This window comes from Arachis ipaensis, chromosome B10, assembly GCF_059453495.1.
Source record: "Arachis ipaensis isolate K30076 ecotype BB chromosome B10, ASM5945349v1, whole genome shotgun sequence".
Lineage (NCBI taxonomy): Eukaryota > Viridiplantae > Streptophyta > Magnoliopsida > Fabales > Fabaceae > Arachis > Arachis ipaensis.
In genome coordinates this window covers 120,971,272-120,978,970 of record NC_142435.1, presented here as the reverse complement: position 1 = coordinate 120,978,970, position 7,699 = coordinate 120,971,272, and the positions used below count along the sequence as shown (strand labels likewise).

The window sequence follows — 7,699 nt, the reverse complement described above, 5'->3', positions numbered from 1 at the left end:
ATAGCCAAAACCGACATCTAGTACCTCATATCCTCCTTTGGTTCTCCAGACGCCTTTAAGCCTGTGCGTGATCGCTGTATAGCTAAATTTTTTCCAAGAACTTTGATCACGATGGCATCTTTGTAGGGCTCTGCCAATATCTCTTTTGCTTCCTCAGTAAACGTCACAGTTGGTATCTCCGAATCGCCTTGCTTACTAACTACTGTAGCCATCTTATCCCCATCAAGAGAATCAGCAACTTCCAAAGCTCTCCTTGCTGAGGCACCAACAACTTTATCTCTGAACAAGTGAACAATATCCGTTGACTTTGAGTCTTGTTACCATCTCCTTTAATCCCCTCCTTTTCACTTGATACATGCCCCCTTCTGCTCTCCCCCTTATTGCTTCCGCCGACATGGCCGGCTGCCTCGCTATGTGCCACCCTCGAAGACTCTCCCCCGCTCTCTCCACTCTCCATTTCACGTACTCTCATATACTCTCTCGTACTAGGATTTGTTTTTTTTTTAATTAAGAATTATATTGATTTATCAACACAAATTTACTATTTTAGGGTCAAACAGAAAATAAATACTTTTTTTTCTCAAATTGTTAAGTTGTTTTTTATTATACATTTCTTTTAGTACGAAAAAAAGAACATATAAAAAAGATGACGTAAGTTGAAAAATCGTACTCGTTAACGCAAGAAAGAACCGAAAGAATCCGTTAAACACGAAAAATATTATAAACCGATTAAACTCAACAGAAGAAGAAGGTCGACGCCATGCTTTTGCATCTTCTCTGTGTGAACGCACTGTTCAATACTTCGCACGTTTTGGTGTTGGTTCTTGTTGAACGGGATTCTTCACTTCTCTCCTTTGATCCTTTTTCCCTTTTTTTCTGTTCTATTTTCCTCCTTTTTTTCTTTTCCCTATTTTGGTCGGTTGTTATCTTACTCGCTGTAGCTAATACCTTATTTTACCATTCATTTTCCCCTTTGTTGCGTTTTTCAACTGGGTACCTGCCCTACAGGTGTTTGATGAATTTACTCAGTGAAACATAAAAAGAGAGAGAGATTATATTGTATGTTCGAATAACTCTTAAACTTCTGTTGGGTAATCAGAGTTGGGATTGGAATTGCCATTGCCATGGATCCTTCTATTATGAAGCTCCTCGAAGATGACGAGGTTTTCCCCCATTTTTCCTATGGTTTTCTTTTGTTATTTATTTGTTTGGGGTGTTACTAAACCACTATGTTTGAATGTGTACTTCACAGGATGAAACAATGCAGTCAGGGGTGGATGTTGAAGCCTTCCAAGCTGCACTAAACAGAGACATAGGAGGATTTCCTTCCACTTCTGGTTCAGACCCAGGTACCCCAACTATGCTTTTTAATTCCTAATGTTTTTCTGAGTTGAAATAGTTAAATTCTCTCTGGTTTGTTTGTTTTTAGTCGCTTGTTATGCCATTTGAATACACGGCTGCATAAACAGTGTTTAGACTTTAGACTATTGTTTATGAGCTTGTTTGGTCGAGATTTTGGTCAGATTGCTATCAAAATAATTGATTTTGAAAGAGTTGTTTTATGGTTGGGGATGTTGTTAGAAAAGTGAGTTTGGATTAATTATTCTGAGCGATAAAAGGAAAATCTATTATAAGGATATAAATGTTTGACTATACTCTAGTGTTCATAAATGGGAAGGAACTACACAAATCCTTCAAAATCTGGCTATTCTATCAGGTACTTTTTCCCAAGGTGTTATTTCTGATTTTTGGTATCTAAAAACAATAGTAGAAATACCACATTTAAAAGATCTCTTGAAACAGAGACCAAGGAATGTAGTTAAACAAACTAAAAAGTTTCATCAACACAGTGGTAGAGGACAACATCTTTGAGAACTTAGATGATCTTAATTATTTAGCAGAATACAATCAAATAAATGTAGCACAATGACCTCTAATCAAATAAATGTAGCACAATGACCTCAAACTTTAAGTATCAAATTTGACCAGTAGAGGTTACAAAGCTTTTGTTGATATTTTTGCAAATGAAATATATTTTTCTAAATGAATTTCTGTACTAATATCAAATTATCCTGATGTATTTTCTACAGCATAATATCTGTGTTTTCAGATGTTAGTTTTCTTGTTTGTTTTTATTTTTCTTCTAATTGATTCTTGAGTCGTGTGATTTTTTATATTTGCTTGGTAATTTATGAATTGCACATGCTTTGTGCTTCTATACTCTCTGCAGTTTTGTCTCAAGGAAGCAACAATACATTGACTCAGTCAATGCCACAGTGGCCAACTCCTAGCCATGAAAACCAAACCCAAGTTCAAAATCAAGAGCCTGAAACTGCACAACAACGAGAGCAACCCTCATCTGAGGTGGAGCAAAAGCAACATGGATCTCTTGCTGAACAAGTACAGCATGTTGCTTCCCAAGACGTAAATAATCCTCCTTTACCACAGCATGTTGCTTCCTCGGACGTAAATAATCCTCCACTACCACAGCATGTTGGTTCTCAGAGTGTAAACAATCCTCCTCTACCACATCATGTTGGTTCCCAGAATGTAAATAATCCTCCTTTGCCGCAGCATGTTGCTTCTCAAAATGTAAGTAATCCTGCTTTATCACAAAAGCAGACTCAAGATGAAGGTCACCAACTACAACCTGTACAAGCTTCTCTTCAAAATTCTCAGAAAGTTGGAATTCAAAATTTGGGAAAAGATCCTGTTCCTAATAATGAGGTAGCCAAAACACTTAATCCCAGCAGCGAATCTCAGCAGTATGCAAAGTTGCAGCAAATAAGTAATCAACAAGCTACAGTCAATGAGCAGCCAGGAGGCCAAATTAATCGTAAAAAACAGGTACCATTTGGCATGTTGCTACCTATCTTGATACCTCAACTTCCCAAAGACCGAGCCATGCAACTTCAAACTCTATTTAGTAAATTGAAGGTGGGTTTCTCAAAATAATCTCACTACCTGGTCCTTTGGTAGTGAGAACCTTGTCTCTTTTCTATGCTAAACTCAGTTTTGTATTGATAGGATATGATCAACTTAGGAACAGATATCCCATACTACTCACTTTCTGTTTTGTGAATTTATTGTTTGTGTTATAGAAAGACGAAATAGCAAAAGACAGTTTTGTGCGACTTATGAAAGGTATTGTAGGGGACCAGATGCTTAGATTAGCATTGTCAAAAGTACAAGCTCAGCTACAAGCACAAGTAGGTTGAGAACAAGTTTTATATATATATATATATATCAACATCATGCTAAGATTCATTGTTCTTTTCTACTGTTATAGACGAGACCCAATCAAGGACCTGTGAGGCAGCAGTAACCTGTTCGGATGCCCGTTGTTGGCTTAGGTGCAAGACAATTAAATGATCCCCATGCTTTAGCTCAGCTTCATCAGAGTATGAATGCAGCTGCAGACCAATCTCATATGACTTCTTCAGCTGTCCAAACTATGGAGAACAATGCTAGAAAATCTCAGGAATTGGATGCTACAATGGAAACTCAGGGTTTGCAACCGAGCCAGTTGTCATCTTCCAATTCCATCACTGTTAGTCAGGAAGCAGAAAGATCATCTATTCACATACACGGGCTTAATAAGCAGCCGCAGCCACAACCTCAGCATCTACATTTCCCATCAGCATATGGCAGTTGTGGTGGTAATTATAGGCCTTTTTCAGGGCAAGCTAGTAGTCTGCTTCATCTATCAGACCACCACCACGAGTCACATATGAGTCAAATTCCACATCAAAGCACTGGTCCCAATCACTTAGGTTGGGCAACACAAGGCTTCATTGGTATGCCAAAACTTGAACAGCAGAACTCTTTGAATGATCCCAAGAGGCTGTCGGGTGGCTCTGTTGCTCTATTAAACAATCCGGCATTCCAACAAACTCCAAATGCATGGCAACCACCATCAAACAAAGATCAAAATCCAGGCTTCTTGTCATCTGGTTCTTATGTCAAAAAGGAACCTAGCGACATTCCCACTGAGCAGCAACATAGGCAGAATATTTCTAAAATCCATGGACTGCCTTCAGCTAATTCTGCACAAATCGAACAGGCAAGTGGCAATTGAGGAATTGTAAAGGATGAGTTCTCAAGGGGCCTTCCAGTATCCACAAGTATGGCACCTACAACATCTACTGGCTTGACATCACTCAATTCTGCTTCCCCTTCTGGAATGACCCAATTAGATCCTAGTGTCTCAGTAAGTTTGCAAGTGATGTACTTGATCTTGTCTAATATAGTGGCTAAAGTATTGTGGATCAAATATTTTTCAAATGTGATTGTTTTGATACATGGTATGCACCTGTCGTACAGTACCGATGTTTACATTAGATGTATATATACAAAATATTTGTTCTTTTATAGATGCATATTCAAGAGTTAACTTGTCTATAACTTATAATTTATTTTCTGTCCTTATAACTTTATAAATCTTGTTGTAATTCAGTTTTAAGAAACAAGCATTTTTTTTATTTCTCCTTCCTCTTTTATTTTTTTTTATTCTTGATAGTTTATTGAGGGTTTTTTGTTTTTTGTTTTTAGTGGCGTAGACCACAATGCTTTTAGTTTGGATTAGTCCGCTACAAACTTGGTTTTTTTCATTAGTTCCATGCTAGGAGTAGTGCTTTGAAACATTTTTATTATTTTACCCTATGCATTTATTGAGATGCCTCTCATGCTATTTATGTATTTAAGTTGCAGTGAAGAATAACAAGCATATAATGAAAAGCATGCTTATTTTACCTTTCATGTCCTGCACTTTTTACCTTTAATTTTTTGAAACAATCTGCTATTGGGGCATAATATGAACTTCAAATTTGCTTTTCCAATTTCACTTTTTTGGGTAAATGCAAATTATCATTTTATACGCACCCACTATTTAATGATATATTCAAACTTCATGCATAACTCTGACTCTTTGCCCCCACTCTATTCTATGTTTGATCAGTTAAGCACCCAGGTGCCATCAAACACTTCTGGAATTACTGTGAGGGCACCTGTGAAAAAGCCTTCTGTTGGCCAGAAGAAACCACTTGAAGCACTTGGTTCCTCACCTCCTCCTCCTCCAAGGTGATCTGTCTTATTTGGCTGCAACATGCTTCACTCTTGGAATTGTTCTTTCTTTTCTAAGTTCTAACTCATTTTGATGCATGCATCTTGTGCTCATATCCTCCAATAAGAAGCAAAAGGGATCTCTAGGAGATCCGTTGAACAGAGCATTGACCAGCTTAATGATGTCACTGCTGTTAGTGGAGTCGATTTGAGGGTAAATTTCTCTATTATGTTGAACTAAGCTTGATAGCTCAATAATAAGGGATGTCTACTCTCATTTCAAAATCTAAGGCCATTTTTTGCATCTTTTACAGGAAGAGGAAGAGCAGTTACTTTCAGGCCCCAAGGAGGACAGTTGGGTTTCAGAAGCAACTCGAAGAGCTGTGCAAGAAGAGGAAAGGCTTATTTTGCAGAAAATTCCACTCCAGAACAAATTGTTTGAGATTAGTAAGTGTCCTTTTCATATGTTGTCTCCATATATTTTAATTTTTCCTTTTGAGCTTATCTGAATACAAACTAGTCATACCAGGCCTTATAGACAGTTGTTTTGTGTTATTACTGTCAGTGTTTAAGTATGGCTTGAAGGGTGTGAGCAATGATGTGGAGAGATGCTTGTCACTAGTGAGATTCAACCAATATTTCAATTTTCATAATAGTAAGTTTGCATGTAAACTTATTCAAACTGAGTTTTCAGTGTGTGGAGGAAAGAATGCGTGGATTGATAAGTAACCTGATTAGAATGTCAAAACAGGTTAGTTGTTCTTTACCTTCTTGCTGGAATATTCTCTCATAATTCAATAAAACTTCTTACTTTCAAGAATTTTCCCACTCGCGGGTTGATTTTGAGAAGACAAGACATCGGATTGTTGTCACCTCAGATGTTCAGCAGCAAATCATGACAATAAATAGGAAAGTAAGAGAAGAGTGGGAGAAAAGACAGGCAGAAGCAGAGAAGCTTCGGAAACAAAATGACGTGAGTATTTTGCACTTATCAGCATTTGGAACCTGTGCCTATTTCATAATTTCAGTCCATTTTAAAATATAGGTTGATGGTAATGCTGGCAGTTACCATTGATCCCGCTGAACTTAAGATATCGCTCCGGAGTCCTCCTTCATACTTAATGCACTTCCACTCCTCGAAGTCTCCCGGAGCTCCCTGACACATGCAGAAAAATCTGAATAGCACCTCAAATTTGTCTGTATACTCAGATACGGACATAGCACCTTGCTTCAGTTGCAGTAACTCCAGTTCCTTGGCCGTCCTGGCAGAATTCGGAAAGTACTTTTTATAAAATTCTACCTGGAAGGCATCCCAAGTGATAGGGTCATCACCTTGTTGCAGGAGACATCGGGCTCCTTGCCATCAATGCGATGCTTCCCCAGTGAGCAGATAGGTGGCAAATTCAACACACTGCTCTTCAGGTACTAACTGCGCTTGCAGTGCTCGCTCCATAGCCTGAAACCAAGTATCAGCTTCAGTCGGATTGATGGTTCCCTTGAACATAGGTAGATTAACTTTTAAGAAGGTTGCCAGTGTCATCGAGCCCTGAGCTTCGCTTCCGCCATTGCCATTATTGTTTATCTGTTGCCCAAGAGCTTCCGCAATAGCCTGCATAGCAGCAGCCATGTTCTCCAATGCCGCCATAAAGTTTACCGGGTCATTTGGATTGATTTTCGGTCCCTGAGCACTAGTACGACCTCCCTTACAATCTCGACTGCGTCCACGAGGCGCCATCTAGTTCCTATACACACCAAACAATCGATATCAATGTGATCAGTCTCAATATCTCAAGTCAAGTGCTTCAAAGTACCAAAGGTACACTCATGGACTTCATGCTTGATGTATCAGTTAGATATCCTAACTAACACAGGCACAAACTCAGAGTATGCATTGAAGCATAAGCAGTTCCATCCCTTAGGCTCACGAGGATGAACTGCTCTGATACCATAATGTAACACCCTAATATTCAAATCCTTATGCTCGAGTCATAAGTCAATGATATTACGGTGGTACGACTCTCAGGTGGATTTTTAATATATAAATATAAGAAAAATTAAAAGGAGTATTAATCGAGGAGCCTGAAACGTGTAAAATAAAATCGCGAAGACGTATCACTCACGTTTCGACAACAGAAGATAAACTGTGAAGTCGAAAGCGATATACGGATAAAGGCATAAAAGAGATTAAGAGATAGACAACAGATAGATATATATAACATAAGTAAATAGACACTAGTCGCGACCTGCGAAGTTTAGGTTGGCTAGGGTACAGTATGAAAGTAGATGATAACAATATATCATAATCTCTCCCAAAAGAAACATAACAACCTCTATAGGCAAGTTCAAAAGAGTTCAATACATAATATAAGTTTTTCAAAATAAAGGTGGAGAGATTCTAAGCAAAATATAAAGTAGAGGACATAAAGATCTTTTCTATCTCTCAGATGTACCACAGCTCACTGCTGAGCACCTGGACCTGTATCTGAAAAACAAGAGATATATACGGAATGAGAACTCCCGACCCATGGGTTCCCAGTACGGTAAAAGTGCCAAATAAATACAATGCATTGTAATAAAAAATCTCACTAAGCATCCTAAACTTCCTTTCACCAAACATTCACCCTATGTTCTCGCTAAT

General features: G+C 38.3%; 1 pseudogene across 1 annotated transcript; it reads left to right on the top strand.

Moving 5' to 3' along the window:
- The first annotated feature begins 683 nt into the window (after positions 1-683).
- Positions 684-7,121, top strand: LOC107620952 (transcription initiation factor TFIID subunit 4b-like; annotated as a pseudogene). The gene is made up of 12 exons (XR_015907631.1): positions 684-1,163; positions 1,253-1,349; positions 2,231-2,937; positions 3,102-3,209; positions 3,290-4,210; positions 4,958-5,079; positions 5,209-5,275; positions 5,376-5,508; positions 5,627-5,682; positions 5,756-5,812; positions 5,912-6,034; positions 6,090-7,121. The product of XR_015907631.1 is annotated as a transcription initiation factor TFIID subunit 4b-like (transcript).
- The last annotated feature ends 578 nt before the right edge of the window (positions 7,122-7,699 follow it).